A 16,956-nucleotide genomic window follows, 5' to 3' on the forward strand; every position below is an offset into this window, starting at 1 on the left:
TTTTTTTTTTTACTTTGAGACAGGGTCTTGCTAAGTTGCTGAGGCTGGCCTTGAACTTGCGGATCCTCCTGCCTCAGCCTCCAAGCCACTGGGAATACAGGTGTGGGCCACCATGCCCAACTATACACTGCCTTTCCAAAATGTTGTTGCCTCCAGCAGATGATACAGCATTTGGTACTGATCACCCCAGGGAGGAATACTCCTCGAGGAGGGCCCCTTTTCTCTTAATTAGAGGTGAGCTTACTTTGCTGGTTTGTGAAGTCCCTGGCTCTTTCTTGGCCTTTGATAGCCTATAGGCACTTCAGTTCCTTCTCTCATTATTGAGAAATAGTAAGCACTTTGTCTTCTGCTTTTTTTTAAGTTTTTTAAAATAATATTACTTTTAAAAGAAAAGGAAAGTGTGGCATGTTTCTGAAACCGTGCAGCAGCTAATTTGTGTTTTCCCTAAAGTATGTCTGTCAAAAAAAAAAAAACCAAGACATATCTTTAAAGTGCATGTCTACTTCTGGGGTCTGCAGTGGCCTTTCACATTACTAGTCAGAAGCAGATGGCTGCACTGTGTTGGTTACTTTCATTGAGAACTTTCTCACTGCTCTGAACTGCAGTCTGGATAAACCAACCCCACAGAGGTAGTAGGTAGAGGTTCAATTCAAATAATTTGAAAGCATAATATTAGTAGTTGTAATCCATATTTATATTTCACCTTTTTTAGATAAAAGCTTGCATATTGACCATAGGAATCAACTCAGCCTTAGGTCTCTTTGGCCCAGGATATTTGATACTTAAGAGGGAAGATCAGTTTTGGGGGATTTTTTTATTCTGTTTTGTTTTTGTCCAATTGAAAGATATAAATATTTCTGTAATACTTAAATTCAAGAAGCTCCTTAAATCTAATTAAGTTTAGAGAAAATAAGAAGAAATTCTACTTTTTATGGTGGATGATAAAATTTATGAAACTTGTTTTTCCAAGCAGTTGTATGAACTAAAAATGCAAATAGGCCTAATAAGTCCATGCATTGAAGATTATTGATTTTTTTATTTAAATAAATATTTTTTAAAAAGATAGAAAGATCTGAACTACCTCTCCAACCTTTTGAAATCAGTGATACTTGGTGGAGGGTAGTTTATTGGCACCTTATAGGAGACAGTAATGACTAGATGAGCCATTGAACTGCTACATTTTGTTCTTACATTAGCAGTAGTAATCTCTTTCAAGTTCCTGTCCTATCTTGGCCCTTCCTCTGGTTCAAGGAAAGAGAGTCAAAACTGTCACAATTTTGCCCTGTTGGCATTTCTTTCAGTCCTTAGCCCTAATTACTTTTCTTAGGTAAGACAGCTGGAGCAGTTAAGGGTTACTTTTGGAGTTGTGGAGTTAATATTTTTGTAAGTATTTTTTTTTTGGGGGGGGGGGGGGTAATTGATCCCAGGACACTTTACCACTGAGCTACATTCCCATCCTTTTTTATTTTTTGAGACAGAGTCTTGTGAAGTTGCCCAAGCTGGCTTTGAACTTTCAATCGTCCTCCCTCAACCTCCTGAGTGAATGGGGTGACAGGTGTGCCCCACTGTACCTGGTGTATTTTGCAGAACTTTTTTGAGCACATGAACTCTCTGAAGGAATGGGTGTATGAGGATGGATGAGGGTACTTTCCATTCAAGAATGTGGGAAATAGAGATTTCTAACTGACAAACTGCACCATGAGAAAGCAAGATGTCTCCAAAGCCCAAGGTATCAGGGGGAGGGGACACAGTGTCAGAGGCAACTAAGGGTCCCCAGGATAAAGCCTGCCTAGCTCTAGCCCATCATGCACATTGCAGGCAGAGGAAGCTGCACAGAACTTTCAGCTCAGGACTCCTTCCACGCAGGGACACCCCCACCCCCATAGCCCACTGCTTCAGACCAGGGCTCTTCAGCTGTTGCTCCGCCCACAGCCCAGTTTTAGTTCCCACAGCTCCCTCTGTCATCCTCTAACCACCTACAGCTTGGATTATGCTGTCCTTTTCCTCCTTCTGCCCAGACACATGGTACCCATTCTTCAGTTTCTCTTCAAACATGCACATTTATGGTTCTCAGTATCTGGATCACATCTGTTAAAACATCTGATTAAAACTAATGATAATGCTAGCATTCATTTGTTGTTTTATACATGGAAGACACTGTGATAAATCTTTTACATCCATTATATTTTATAAGCTTCAAAATAATCTTATGACAGAAGTGTTATTTACCCCAATTCAACAGCATAGTAACTCAACCAAAATACACAGGTAGGATCAGATGTAGTGGCTCACACCTGTACTCCCAGCTACCTTGGAGACTATGGTGGGAAGATCACAAGTTCAAGGCCAGTCAGAGCAACTTAGTGAGACCCTGTCTAAAATGAAATTTTTAGAAAGAGATTGGGATGTCGCTAGGAGGTAGGTTACTTGTGTAGAAGGTGCAAGGTCCTAGATTCAATCCCCAGCTCTAAAAGCTAGTAGCACCCATGCACAAGATTTGACCTTAGGTCTGTCTAGCTCTGTTATCTGTTAAATGGTGAAGTAGAATTCCCAGTCTTGCTCCTTAAGCATTTGGTGCTCTGTGTTCTTATTTACCTAGGGAAATGTGATATTCTTGAGGACAGGGGCAGTGTCATCAACTGTTTTCTTTTTGATTGATTGGATATGGATTAGGCTGGGTGAAATGGTCAGATTTTATGGAGACAGAAACAATTTTATTCTGATCTTAGTCATTTTTTCTGAAGTAGGTGCTATTAATTAAAATAATTAGAAGATAATGGATTGGAACCAGCCAGGGTTCTGTTTTTAAGGATTGTGAAGTAAGGAAAGTATCTTCATAGTGTCTGTAACAGTGTTGTTTGGGGCTAGATCACTCTTTTTTTTTTTTTTTTCATCATACATATATTTACAATTAGAAATACATATAATTGCCTACTATGTACAAATGGACCACAGTATTGACTATGGAGCAAACATGAGCTTTAATATTAAAAAGTTAGGAAATATACTATGGTTCCCCCTACATTCCTAGGTATATATTATAGAATACTACTTATTTATGAAGGTAATGATTTCCCTATAAATAATTTGTGAGGATGAAATAAATCTATTTCATTCTCAGCTTTATGTGTTCTAGTTGCCCATTTAAAATTGCAAATCTAAATATTAATGGTACCTGGTCATACCTGCTTTCAAATGTACATTCCCAATGAACCAGTGATCCAACAGTGAGAATGTGATGAATGGTGTTCCCTAGGCCTTGATAATCCAAAGTAAACAAGACTTAAAATAGAATTTTGTGAATGAGATATGGGAGACGGAGGAGGGAAACATGGAGAGAGTAAGCATTTTATTCTTTTTCTAGTCAATAATTGTGAATGTTATCATCTAACATCTACTGCAATATAAAGAAAGTCATGATTTCAGCAAACATAATTACTGCACATTAAAAAAAGACAAAATAAGTTAGGAAATATACTAGGGTTCCCTACATATGCTATAGAATACTGCTATTTATGATGGTAATAATTTCTCTAAATAATCTGGGAAGGTGAAATAAATTTATTTCATTAAACTTTTCAAAATATATATTTCCCTCAAATTTCTAAGTATTAATCATAATAATCAAGCTTATATCAAAAGAGAATGCATAAAAAGGAGATCTGAATGGAGTATTACAGAATATAAATTTTTATTCTTTTATATAGTAGATTATCATCTTGAAGTAAAGATGAAATGGAAAAAAAAGTTGTTGGCACTTTGAAAATTGAAACATTGTTCTTCATGCATAATTGAACACACTTGAAATTTTGTAGGTTTGAAACAAACAAAAAAGCCACAGCCATGATAGCTGTTACAGGAAATGGAGGAAATTAATAATAAAAGGAGATACATTACCTCATGAATATATTCTTACCAGGAGATTAAAGGATGAGAGCATTAAGCAGATACCCTGATTAATTTAACAATCTAATCCTGAAATCGGAGCACAAATATTTCAGAATTTATTTGTACATAGACAATCCAGAGAGACAACGTAGCATACTTTCACAAAGTAAGATTTTAAAAGCAGTTCTTAAGTATATGTGAAGATGATACTTTTTAAAATAGATTTTAACTGAGCAAAATATGTTTGATGTATGTTTCCTAAATTAAATAGTTTCTGTATCTTTCTAAAAATACATATATATATATATGTATACATACATATATATATATATAAACAGAATTGAGGCATTGTGCCTGATGTCTCATAATCTTGCCTTTTAGTATTTGTTTTAAATAAGTACTAGGAGGTGTGATTTTTTTTTTTTTTTTAAAAAGACTGCATGACATAGGACCATAAATTAGGGGATAAAATCCTTTCTTAGTTTTCGTAATTGAATGAAGTTTAAATTAATGCTAATTAGAAATCCTTAAATACCTTTTTTGGTTCATAAAGTAATTTATCAAAACATTTTTTAAATAAATTTTGGAGGATTTTTAGAAACTACAAACAGCATAAGAACAGTTTTCTTGAACGGCTTTTATTTTATGTCATGTGAACATTTGTGGATCACTTTATTATTTTTCCTATCAGCTATTTGGTAGAAGTCCTCAATTTGCCAAAATGGTTAATAGGACACAAATATAGACATTTCATGTGCTGTACCATGTAAATGTAAACCTTTGTAGTTACATGTTTTTGTAGCAAGAGAATTGTTTTAAAAGGCATGTAATTTATTAGCTATCGGTAGCTTCTTTATTGCCTTGCCGCGCTGCAGTAATAAATAAAAGAAAGTGAACTGATTTTACAAATGGCACACAAGGTGCACATTTTGTGGGGGAAAAGTCTTTTTTTAAAGAATTGGCATTAAATCCTTTTTTTGTGATGACAAAGAGGCTAAGAGTGCAAACTGTATTTTCTGTTTATCGAAAACAGTCTTTTTTTCTCCGGGGCATTTTTTCCTATGATCATCAAGGGATTTCAAAAGCAATAAAGTGTGGAATCATTGTTCGACTTGAACAGTATTAAAACTTAGGTTTTAATTTCAGTGAAGTAATAAGATTTGAACCTGTCTCACATTACAGCACTGTAAGGCATTTAGCAATTGTATTTTAAAGGAGGTTTTTAAAATGCAGCTCACTTGTAAGCTAACTGTCTGTCAGTAATTAATAGTTTTTCTTCAGCACAGGCTGTTGTGATCAGACCAAGAAATATCTGGGCTTTAGTAACACATTATGATAATTGTGAGAGTCTTTATTCATAATTAGTCTAAATGTCTAATAATTTTCTGTTTGTTTCTCTGGCTGCTTAAGAGGGGGAAAAAAAGTGATGTTTAAAGCCCAGTGTGTCTTTGGGCTTTTAAAAATATGAAAGTATGTATGCAAGTGTGTTTCTATAAGTTTACATCCAGCAAGATTATATGTCATTTGGCTCATTCATTAACTGCATATTTTATCCTTCAATATCATTTCCTAGGTTTTCGACATCACAGTGTTTGATTATGTTAAAAAATATTGCCAGATAAGGTACACTATGTAAAGCTAAACCCAAACTGACAATCTGGATTCTTCTGTATTTGACATTGAAACTTGCCTTTATGTCTTAAAAAAGGCTTTAAAATATGAGCATTTCTATTAGATCAATGTGGCAACATACTTGCTGATGAAAGATTGTATTTACCATTTTGAATAGCTATTGAAAATAATTGTCTCTACAAAAGGAAACATCTGTATGATAGCACATGGTTAAAGCTGCCATCAATTTTTAACATTTGAGGGTTGAGCTATGACCTTTTATGATGACTGTGAACAGTAACTGCCTCCATTAGCCATAAGTTTTGTTTCTTTATTTTAGTAGATGGCCTAGACTGTAAATATTAGAGAATCTAAAATAAATCAACATATTATCCTAAGGATACAAAATGTAAGAGCTATTTGTGGTTGGGAACCTTTGACAGATAGTTTGGATGAAGCAGATGATTGCCTGCCTAGCGTATCTGGTCTCCATTGCTATGCCTGCAGGCAGTTCAGTGCTATGGTTGTATATTGATGTCAGGGTTAGTACTGAGTGGCTAGCAGTGACAGATGTCTATAATTACAGGCAATGCTTCCAGTATTTCTGAAAAGCCAGCCTATATTGAACAATTATCTTATTTCTGCCTTGCCAAAGAGCATGTTCCAATTGCTAGTATTAGCAGTGGTGTATATAGCACCTCATCTGCTGCCTTGGGACAACTGTGGGAAAAGCACTTGGTTATAAAACATAAATGCAAAATATTTTTTCAACATTTTAAATTAGTTAAGTTCAGTGTTTTCCTAATTTTTATCTTCCCATAATGTTTCCGTTGAAGGAGTCTTGAAATATAAAAGCACATTTGGCACACTTATTGGGATTTTGTCTCCCCTAGGCCTGCTTGCCTCCCCAGTGCCAGTATCCCTTGCTTTACTGAATAGATGTGTTTAAGCAAGTTGGCTTTGAAGCAAGTTTCTCCAGTGTGAATTATATTTTCTGATTGACTCCCAGCACAAAGTTGAAAATGCATTTCCGGGAAATTTCTCACATCTAGTAAGTTGAGTGGGGAAACTTTTAATGGGGAAAATTACAAAATTATAGAAAATGCTACAGTGTTTCAGACACCTTAGTACACTGATGGCTTTACATTTGCCTAGATTACAATTCTTAAGGATTGTTTTTTGTTGTTGTTGTTTATTTGTTTTGTTTTGTTTTTTGCCCCCCCCCCACCACCTTTTTTAAGCTTTGAGGCCACTTAATATCCTTTCTGATCTCCAGGCTTTGGTGGCTACTTCCTTCCCTGCTCCCTCTTAGCCCCCTTTGCTGACTCATTAGAAGTGTTTCCATGCTTGGTGGTTCAGGTGCAACTGTCCTTGTTTTTATTAGACCAGTTACATTTATGACTCATGAACTGTGGTGCCACTCTTGCCGGGCTTCAGCTGCCCAGCATCTGATATGCTTCAACCTTGAAGTTTAAGGCAGGGCCAGCAAAAAATTATCCGTGCTGTTAGTTTCAAATTCTGGTTTCGGGTAATATAGAAAAAGAAATGCCTAGGAAACAGTTGAGAATATAGTTTTGTCTTCAACCTCAATCTATCTGTATTGATTTTCTACTTTTTCACTTTGCTGAGTTATTCATTACTTTTTCTCATTTAGTCTTCTCAACAATCTTTTATTTAGTAGATATAATTATATTTATTATACTGAATGTGAAACAGAATTTAGCAAATTAAGAACTTAATGTCAGACCCTGGGCTTCAACCAAACATCTTATTCAAAATTCAGTTTGATTTCTAGTATATCATACTGCCTATACTGCCCTTATGTGTATTTGGGTATGAGGTCAGGCTTGATCAGTTTTAGAGGGTTGACTGATAAGACCAGCATCACAAATTTCATCTCCATATTGGCTGTTATTTCCCAAGGAAAAAAACTAATTTCTGTAACCACAGATTGGTCCTGGCTGGTCATCAGTCACAAGAGAACTAAGCTAGATCCTAGATGTTTGATATAATCTATCTACAACAGGGGTAGTAACTCAGAACCTCAAGTCTAGTGTGAGAGATCAGTTATATGGTTATATGTGGAAGGCAGGCCCTTTCTCTTCTTACTGTAAAAGAAGGCCTCTTTGAGGCCCATCACATAAAATCTTTTAATAAATTTAAACTCCAATAATGATGTTCTGGAACCCCTTGCCCTGTGTGCATTAATTGAAATAGAAGAAAAAGAAAGGAAAGGAAAAAATAACTTGGAGAATTGGATTGACTCATGGATCTGACTTGGGAAGGCTCTGATAAATCATTGGAATTGGTAATACTCACACAGTGAGTTGAAAACTTAGGAAATATGAAGCAGGAACTTAAGATGACTCAAAATGAAGATGAGGCTTCATTTGGGAACTTAGGTGATGGAGATGAGCATCGCTGGCTTACCTGCTGTCCCAGGCCATTCTGTTCCCTGTCTCTTTTCCCATCTCTTTTCCTGCTTCTTCTGTTTCTTAACAGAACTCAAGACTAGTCATGCTGCCTTTCACTAGTGTTCTCGCTCTTCTGACTCTTTTTCTTTACCCTTTACTAAAGCTATTCACATGCCAATTTAGAACTTGTGTCTATTTTTCAGCATCTGATTCAGATAAACTTCAAAGGAAAGGGGCCGTCTGATCCTTGCATGTACTCATGATGATTGCTCACACTCAAGGAGATATTACTGTCTGCCAGGGCTGTTCTCAGTACTCTACATAAATTAACTACTTGATCCACTCACAAATTTCATAAATTAGGTTCTGCTGTCATCTTCATTTTACGGTTTAGGAAACTGAGGTTTAGAGGGTAAGAAACTGACTCAAAATCACCCCATAAGTAGACTACCTCGTTCTAATTAGTGATGTTCTTTATTTCACTATTCTATTAAATAAAGAAACAGAGGTCCTGAGAAACTAAATAATTAACTAGGGTTATAGAATTAATTCATTCAGTGAAAATATTTATAGGATGATTGTTATCTACTGCACACTATGCTCAGGAGCAAATACCAGAGCCCCACTTCTATGACTGCAGAAATGAACTTGTTTATCAAAGTTCTCTTGCCCCTCGGAAGGTGACTGGGCCAACTGAAATCATTAGTTCCACCTGCCACACTTGTATGATAAAAGTACCTCATAGAAAACGACACACTATATTGATTCTTAAAAACAGTCCTCTCAAATATTATTATTATATTATATTATATATTATATTATCTTTTCAGGGCTAGCCTTTAGTGATTGGTTTCTTGAATTACTCCATGGAAGCAAACCCATCTTAATCCATACAACCACATCCAGAGTTTGAACAGGACTTCCTATGCCTCTGCTATGGACTCCAGAATAAAATCAAAGTCCCAAAGATATTTTAAGTGGCAGCCACAAAGATCCCGAGCTACTTTCTCCCTGTGTCTAAGATTGAGAACGCTTTCTGCTCTGCTCTTATCCCTGGCACCAGGTGGCAGGTCCCTAAACTCTGTGTATGGTAGGTTGTACTACTGAGGAGTGATGTATCCAGAGTTCCAGAGAAGGCTTGGAAAATTGTTAAGGTGAGTTGACTTGCAGGTTATAGTGGGATCACTAGTTCTTAATGCTCGTCTCACTACGGCCCCAGGTTCTTGTTACTAAAACAGGTACCTGCACACAGTGATAAGTGGAGGGATTCATTGTCTTGATTTCCGTTTTTATATACTATATAACCCTACAGCAGGCATGTTTTACAGCCAGATTTCGATACTCAGTTTACATGCAGTATTTGCTGCAGAGACTATATTTAGTGTGATTGCATCATGTGAAAGCAGCCTAAGTTTCTTGGTTACAACATTTCTGAGTGGGCAGTTCTAACACCTGAAAGAAGGAGGCCTGATTTAGCTTCACAGAGAACCACGTTATTGAGCTGTCTAGAAAACACCTCCCTCTTGTGCCAGTGTTTGTTTCCGGCTGACACCTTGGAGAGGCATTGGGGTCGGGGGACAGGTTGGAGTGAACAGAACATCTTGTTTTCCAGCTCCCCACCTGTGGCATCACCCACTCACAAACTTTTTTGCTCTAAAGACTAATCATGTCATCTTGGGAATTGGCTGTTACAAAGAATTATAAATAGTTCTTTAAGATCCTGGAATGTCCCTTCAAACCATCATCTTAAACCCGTCTACAAAGGGGTTTAAACCGTCCCAATAGCCTTGTGTCATAGCCATCGTTAGCTTCTCTTTTAATGGTCTTGGGAAGATAATATATACACTCAGGGCTTTACCATGGCTTCATCCACAGAAGACTAGTCTAACAGAAGCCTGGCCCCAGACATGGAGTGAGTTGGCAGCCGGCAGGAGCAAAGCTGTGTCAGGACAAATGCACATTCTCCATCCTCTCTGGTTGGCTTTCAGCTGGTTGCACCACGGGAGTCTTTCTATGGGCTGTGTATCCTGTGACCAATAACTGGTGCACTCGACCCAGGTCCCTCTTGGCTGGTGAAGGCCTGTCGGGAGGCATTAGGTTCATGCTGGTGAAGATCCGCAGTCAGTGGCTCCCTGAAGGAAAATGGGGCTATGGGCCAGCTTCTGTTGAACAGGTGGTAGTTAGACCCTCGATCTGGCTGGGGGTGGCAGGGAAAGAGTCTCTCCAAAATCACCAGTCTTGCTGGTTTTCACATTACACCTGTACTTCTCTAATAAATGACTATTTAGAAACTATCCCAGAAATATCTCTGGCAGCATCTGGAGCCCTCTAACTTTTCCACTGTCCTTAGCAGTCTGGATTTGGGCCCAAGTCAGGAATGGAAACCCCACTGGGGTGCAAGCAAAAGAGGAAGCATGTTCTTAGCCATGCATCAGTGGAGGCCCCTATTGGGAGAGGGGATTATCACCAGCAGCAGGCAGCCCTGCACCCCAGCCTGCTGAGTTCCTGCTTTGTGCCATAGGATGTGGAGCGAAGGAAATGTGAGGCCAAAGTGGTCGCTCCAAGTTTTCTTATACAATAGCTGATTCAAGCAGATTGGGAATGCCTCTTAAGAGATTTGTTAGGTACATGTCCGCTCAGCAAGATGGCCACCACAGATGGCGGGTTCAGCTATTCCAATTGAAATGAAAATTTGACGTTCATATTTATTTTCTCCTTCCATAGCCAGCTTTTCTTTATCTGATGCCACTCGATATTCCACCAAGTGAGCAGATTCCTTGCCTTTTGCTATTGGGTTCCAACATAAATTGTGACTTTTTAAAATAATTTCTAGCAAAAGGTTTTTATACCTAATTTTAGTCCTGTATTTAGTAATGTTATCTTAAATGATATGGAAAAATTGGTCAGCCAAGATTAATTTGAATCTATGCCGTATCACTAAGTTTGTGTATTTAGTATGCAGCAATGATGTTTGTGCCGTCCATTCTCTCGATATGGTGATCAGTTCATTGTGACGTTCATGTTTTCTTCTGCTTCAGATATTAATGAGAGAACTCAGTATCTTAACTTCCAAGTCATTTAATGCTCTGTTAGCTCCTTCTTACACCCCTCCTTCTACCACGGTACCAACACCTTTTGCTTTGATGGAGTCTTTCTTCTAGAAAGTACTGAATTGGCCTCAAGGACACCAGAAGCCTAGGACAAAAGTATGCAAATTTCTTTCTTACTCATAATAAGGGATTTCATGCCCAATTCCTAAATTCTCTTCCTGAGGACTGTCAATGCTTCCATTGTACTGGGTCCTTTCCAGTGATGGGTTTTGTTTTACCAAATGACAACCAGTTTAAAACCTGAATTGGTCAGTCATTTTAATAGATTGAAGTACTACTTTAAATTCACAACAATTTGAGGGGTCATGGTATCAACTTTGTGTTATTTGATGTGAGTTTTTGAGAAGAAGCTGGTTCTGTGGAAATAGAGCACCTGATGGTGCATTTCCTGGTTGCTGATTCCACAGCACTGCTGATTTTCTGCACTGAGCCTGTTTACAGTATACTAAAGCTCTTTGAGAAGTTACAACATCTTAAACATTTATAGAAGGCCTAAGGGTATTAAGCTGCTGTAATTTTCTGAAAATTCATTATCCAAAATCTTAATTCATTATAACAGCTCTTATGAAAACCTATAGAACCACCGTTTTCTCTTATTTTCTTATTTGCACAGAATGAGAGATTCATTGTTCTTTTTAATTTGTTTCATGTGGTGCTTTTGAGTACATTTCATAGAGGGCTGTTATTGAATTTCAGTGACTGTCATTATATATCCATACAACCTTTAGGAACTAATATTCTGGGTTTCCCAGTTCTGTAATCTACTTCAAATTTAAGGATTGACATAATTAGTTTCTTCAGAGTTATAACCAGAACATCAGAAGCAGTGCTACAGATACCCAAGACCAAGGATTAGGATTGGAAAAAGAAAGCAATTTTGAAAATTATCACAGCACATGTTTTTATTCCTTATTAAATTAAACTTACAACTCGGAATTGCGCTTTTGTGTGTGTGTGTGTGTTCGCCCACTGGCTTATCTGCCTCCTTGTGAGCACCGTATGAGCTCACTGAAGCTACCTGCAAAGGCACGGGCAATATTTATCATTCAATTGGCTCAGAAGTTAGAGAATGTATTGGATCACCGAAACATTGTACGCACGTTCAAGTTGTCTTCTGAAATTTATAAGAACATTTGTAGGAAAATAGAGATAAGAGAACAAATGTATTAAAACGGTTTTTTAGGAACACATCTTCTCAAGTCTGTAGTGATGATTTCTTACATTTCCAACAACATCCTCTCTATATCAAGAGCTGGACAGATGAGTGATTGTTGAAAGTGGGTGATTTTTTTTTTTTTTTTTTTTAGCTTCTAAGGCAATAACCATTTAAAAGTAGAAAGAATTTGGGTTTCGTATCATGAAATTTTGAAGCATTTGCTCTGTGCCTTTAATGAATACAGTTTCTAAGACTAGAATGTGTTCATTGACCACATAAAGATTCCAGTTATTAATGCACATTTCAAGGTTTTGGTTTTGATTGTTATCTTTCTGCTATGTGAATGGCTGCAGGAGAAGCACTTCCTACTTTATCTGAAGGGCCTTGCCTTAAAAAGGTATTAGTAGACAGTTTAGCACCTTGCTGTGCAGAAGGGTTCATGAAAGGGGACAGAGGGGAGCCTAGCATTTGTAGTAACTACTAAATGCCAGGAACTATTATCATTTAATTTTTCTAGAAACCCATAGAGTATGAAATATATGGTTATTATTCCTGTTGATAGATAAGTAACGAAGATTCAAAGACTTGAAGCAACACCTAGTTCGTGGCAGAACCAGAATTGAAATTCAGATATGTTTGGGACCAAAACTATTCAATTTTTCCTTTGCTAAGTTCATCAAGACAGTGTTTTAAGTACCACTAAAACAGATGTCTCCCCTACCCCCAGGGAGCACACACTTGAAATTGTGGAGGTACCGATTCACAGGGAAAGCTGTACTCCAAAGTCACGTTCTGTCACGTGATGAGAGAAGCACACGTACCAGGCTCCCAGCAGTGGATGCTCTGAGCACTTAAAGAGCTCTTCCAATTGGCTCTGCAGGACAGGCTTTCTCCAGGAACTTGCAAGCATTAAAACCACACCTTTTTAAATAACGGAAAGTTTGCTACTATTCCCTCCTTGGGAACTGGATTTTAAATATATTATATTTACAAGAGGGCTGGGGATGTGGCTCAAGCAGTAACACGCTCGCCTGGCATGTGTGCGGCCCCCGTTCGATCCTCAGCACCACATACAAAAAAAAAAAAAAGATGTTGTGTCTGCCGAAAACTAAAAAATAAATATTTTTAAAAAATTTATTTACAAGAAAAAAATTCTTTAGAAGCAAAGCAAGAAAAACATGCTTTTATGGGTGTTTTCCTTTTGTTAATAAATAAAATTAGGAATGAAATGGCACTGAATGAAATGTACATTTTCCAGGTGCAACCCTAACAAACACTGTGAAGCAGTAGGCATGGTGCACATGGAGGACAGCCACATTCTCCCTCCCCTGCCCGCAGGGAGCTGTAGTCTAATAAAGACAAGCAGGTGGAGTAAAGGAGGAATAAAGAAGAGAGGGGGGTGAGGCAGCGGGGACTTGCCTGCAGGTGTGTAGCTCTGTGTGCACAGTGACCACCAGCACAACCACGTACCTGTCACTGTAGCATCCATCCTCCTCTGCGGAAGGACTAACAACTGGGACTTGCGTTTCTTAGATTTTTGCTTACTTTTCATTACAATCAAATTATCTTGAAGATTCTGAAAATAAAAGAGTAGGAATCTTGAAGTGAAAGTGAGGGTTTTTTCCTTTTCTTTTCATCCCTATGCCAGCTCCTGTATGCTTCTTTAAAATGGGTATTGTGCTGGGGTTTCTTCTTGCTGTCGTTAGAAAGTATTTTTGGTGAAGGATTTTTTTTAAAAAAAAGTTGTAGAAAATGTTAAAGACTATAAATCTTGCATTAGAATTATTTTCTGTAGAAATTTTCCTTGACTTACACTTTATATAGAATTTTGCAGATATTTCCTCACTGAACAAATTACTTCCCACCCCCAAATTATCTATGTCTGTGATCTAATTAAATTGTATTGGAGATGTTTTTATATTATCTGCATGTTCTCTGAATGATAAGGTGCCTTGGAAAATGTGAGACAGTCTTTTAAAAGAAATGCTGTAATCATACATTGATTTTAAATGACCCTGTCACACGTGAAAACAAATCAGATTGTTGCTCTTAATGAGCTTTTCAATTTACTATTCAGTAGATCAGATAAGTGGATTTAAGAGGTAATGATCCTGTTTAGTACTCAAGCTTGACTGTCAGATCCTAGTAGTGGAGAGAAGTCCCCAAGGACAAAAGCGTTGACACAGTTCTCGATGGGATAATGGGAATCAAAGCTAATGGATGATAAAAGGAACGGTGCAAGTTACAGGGTAATTGTGGATTAAAGCACTGCCATGTGTCAGTGTTGACTGTTTTTTCTAGTATGTTATTGGTTCAAATCCGGTGCTTTGAGGAAACTGTTTTGACAGCAGAGCACAACAGACCTGCCTGCCTAGCTTCCCCTCTTGCATGCCAGCCAGGGTCACACCAGGAAAGCTTCTGGTAGGAACCATCAATTTTTTTTAAAGATACACCTTTAAAAATGTTTTAAATGTTAATCACATTCTAGTTATTACATTTTGTTATTCAGTGTGGCATAGTTAAAAGAAAAGTTGGATTAATTGTGAGTTCTGCCATAAAAATTTTATAAAGCCTTGAAAAGGTAAAATTTGACTTGACAAAAGTATAGGATAGTCATCGTATGGTCCAAAACAAGAAAATAAACCAAGAGATAACAGAGAAAGGAAGATGTAAATACAATAAAAATAAAATAGGCCAGTTGAGACAATGCTACAGTCATGTCCTTTCCAAAAAAAATCAATATACAAAAATGTGAAATTCATGGTTAATGTCCTGTGTCTGTAAAGGCAGTCCTGTGGCTGCTGGGAGAGAATGCTTTCACTGTACAGGGCCAGTCGGAGGAAATCCATTCATGCTTTCGTCTTTGTCAAGTGAAAGTGCCTTTAAAATGCCATCCAGAGATAAGGGCGCAGTCTGTGGCCTTGGAAAAGAGCAAGGCGGGCAGGAGAGGATAGACAGCAGGGTGCCAGGTCCCCACTGTTGTCTGGTTTTAAGAGCTTACTTGAAAGATGTCATTTGACCAAGAGTGCTACTAAAAATTAAGTTCAAAGATATCAGCTATTAGAAATTCACAGATTAAAATAACAATACAAACTAATCTCTGCTTTTATTTTTCTCTTGTAATTTATGGTTCTCATCTTTTGCTCATAGAATGCAACATCTGCTTCATAAGAAGAATCTTCATTTTTTATTGTTTGTGTAATATTCACATCATAATATAGTCCTGTGGATCCAAACCATGGCTTTTGGTTTACACATTAAACACACATGTAGTAATCATATGAAATAACATCTCAGGTGTTGGGACACAAAGAATAGGGATAGTGTCACCCTCCGGGAGCTGTCTGTGTAGTGGGGCAGTTACAGTGTGAACGCACACCACAGAGGAGGAGAGGGTGAGACGTTGTGGAAGTGTGACGGGGACGGCAGCTCACTCCTGGAGGGCTGGTAAGGCCTCAGAGGGAAGGACTTTGGAATGGGAATCAGGAAGAGGAGCAAGGAGACTGATCCAGGCAAAATGAAGAGCCTATGGACAGAGAGATCTGAAATGGCAGGAAAGGCTCAGTAACCCCTCGGTATTTCATTGTGGCCTGAGGTGGATGGAGGCAGGTGGTGGAAGATGAGGTAGGTTGGGGCGAGGTAGAAAGGATTCTGTGTGGCATACGTCATATCAGTTAAGGTTTTCCAGGGGACCCAGTTTGAATGCTCCTGTCTATGACAAGTTTTGAATCATGGCAAACTAAGGTAAACTTCCATTTCTTTAAACCATTCTTCTTCTGAGCCCTTCATGCTTAAAGGTTTCTGATCATCGATGATTGATGGTCGCAAGCTTCTCCCTTTGAGGCAAACATCTTTGGAGGCTCCATGGTTGCTCCAGTCTTATAAGAGATAAAGGCCAGCTCTCCAGGGTAAAGTCATAGATTCATAGTCATTGAAACACTTTTCTTAGGGCTCAGGAGTTAGCTGAGGAGAACAGAAATGTGGAAGTCCATCTCCACCTCCCGGCTTCTCTCCACTGTTGTGCCCCTTCTGTCCTTCTCCCCCTCCTCTTCTCCTCTCCCTCCTTCCCACTTGCCCTGCTCCAGACTGAGCAGGAGCCTTCCCAGCACAGGGCTCACAGTTTGAAAGCTAGAATGCAAACTTCTCATTCAAGCAGCGTTTAAAAATCTAAAAATGGGGATTCTGTGATGAACAGCTTCTCTCCCCTGCATGATTCTATAACTGGGAAATTTGTGGTACCCTATGTATTATGTTGCCTTTGTGACATGTGGCAGATTATCAGGCTGGTGTTTAAATATGAAAAACAAAAGCAGGAGTGGAAGCTACAGTGCCATCCTCAGGAAATCAGCGGATCAGGAGAAGGTGGGAGAACACAATCACAGGGGACCAAAACACAGAGGAGAAATCCCAGGCAGCTGGTGTCTGGCAGGGACAACCTGGAAGCACACCAGAGCATCAGGGAGTACAAAGGTGTCAACCCACCTCCAGCTCTGCCAGGCTACTAGAGGCCGTTCCATTGGCTGCTGGTGGCATTCTCCCACTCGAGGTGGGCTTTGTTTATAAGCTCAGCTGGCTTGGGTTGGGACTGAATGTTGCACCCCAATTCTGAAATCAGCATACGCTAATCAGAAGCTTAGTGGATTCCCAGGCTGGTATTTGCAACAGAGAATCCCTGTGGGATTTCAGTTTCAGCATTAAAGTAAGACCTACTTCTATATTTGGAAATGTTTGAGGAGAATTTCTATGAATTTAATTTTTAGTTTTGAAGTCCTTATTT

At 38.4% G+C, this 16,956-nt stretch overlaps 1 protein-coding gene across 4 annotated transcripts in view; it reads left to right on the forward strand.

The window, feature by feature from the left end:
• Positions 1–16,956, forward strand: part of Ranbp17 (RAN binding protein 17) — a 290,787-nt gene that overhangs the window by 172,485 nt on the left and 101,346 nt on the right. The window lies entirely within an intron of this gene.

The sequence above is a fragment of the Marmota monax genome, unplaced genomic scaffold, assembly GCF_021218885.2.
Source record: "Marmota monax isolate L192 unplaced genomic scaffold, Marmota_monax_Labrador192_F-V1.1 WCK01_AAM20220418_F8-fsc00084, whole genome shotgun sequence".
NCBI classification, from domain to species: domain Eukaryota; kingdom Metazoa; phylum Chordata; class Mammalia; order Rodentia; family Sciuridae; genus Marmota; species Marmota monax.